The sequence below is a fragment of the Bison bison genome, unplaced genomic scaffold, assembly GCF_000754665.1.
Source record: "Bison bison bison isolate TAMUID 2011002044 unplaced genomic scaffold, Bison_UMD1.0 scf7180017864529, whole genome shotgun sequence".
NCBI classification, from domain to species: domain Eukaryota; kingdom Metazoa; phylum Chordata; class Mammalia; order Artiodactyla; family Bovidae; genus Bison; species Bison bison.
The window spans coordinates 1,760,180-1,760,994 of NW_011495079.1; the positions used below are offsets into that span (position 1 = coordinate 1,760,180).

The following is an 815-nucleotide window of genomic DNA, read 5'->3' on the forward strand; positions in this document are numbered from 1 at the left end:
TTACATCATGGTCTCCACCCTGGGATTCACCTGCAATGCAATGCTGAGCAGTGGGCAGGGCTTCCCCAAGGCCGGTCTCCTGGTGCTCGTCCTCAGCCTGATCATGCGGAATGGAGACCGAGCCCCTGTGGAGGAGGTCTAGGGAACACTCAGCAGGTTGAGTGTGTGTCAGGAGTGAGCAATGCGTCTTTCGGGAGCACAGGGCACTGCTGACCCACATGTGGGTGCAGGAAGGGTACCTGGAGTACCAGCAGATGCCTGACAATGACCCTCATCGATACAAGTTCCTGTGGGGTCCCTGGGCCTATGCGGAGACCAACAAGTAGGAAGTCACGGAGTATCTGCTCAGAGTCAGCCAAAGGTTTTCCAGAACCTTCCCACCCCCGTCTGCAGAGGCTGTGAGGGAGAAGAGGAGCCCTGACCCAGAGAAGCCACCAAACATCCTTCTCTCTCTGACTGAAGAGGGACCAGTCAGCTTTCTCAGTAGTGATGGCCCGGGCCACTGGGGAACCCGGTGTATAACATCTTTGTGTTCCTTTTCTCTGCGATGACGTGGAAATAAATCTGTTTTTTTTATGAATTTTTCAAATGTGTTTTCTCACCTTAAGCCTTAGTAAACTTCAGTATCTAACTTTGTGAATGACATTGATCACACATGTACACTTAACCAGTTAAAGGACCAGAGTTTTGCTGTTTTGTAAAAGAGATTGGGAACTCTCCCATTTTATTTTGTGACCCTGAGCAAGATAACATGGAATTGGAATTACAACTATTTTGGATATGTGAACTTACTAGCATATATAGTTGGTGGAAGA

The 815-nt window shown here is 48.8% G+C and overlaps 1 pseudogene; it reads left to right on the forward strand.

Annotated features, from left to right (window-relative positions):
* The window catches only part of LOC104982269, a 99,594-nt pseudogene extending 99,043 nt beyond the window's left edge, over positions 1 to 551 (forward strand).
* The last annotated feature ends 264 nt before the right edge of the window (positions 552 to 815 follow it).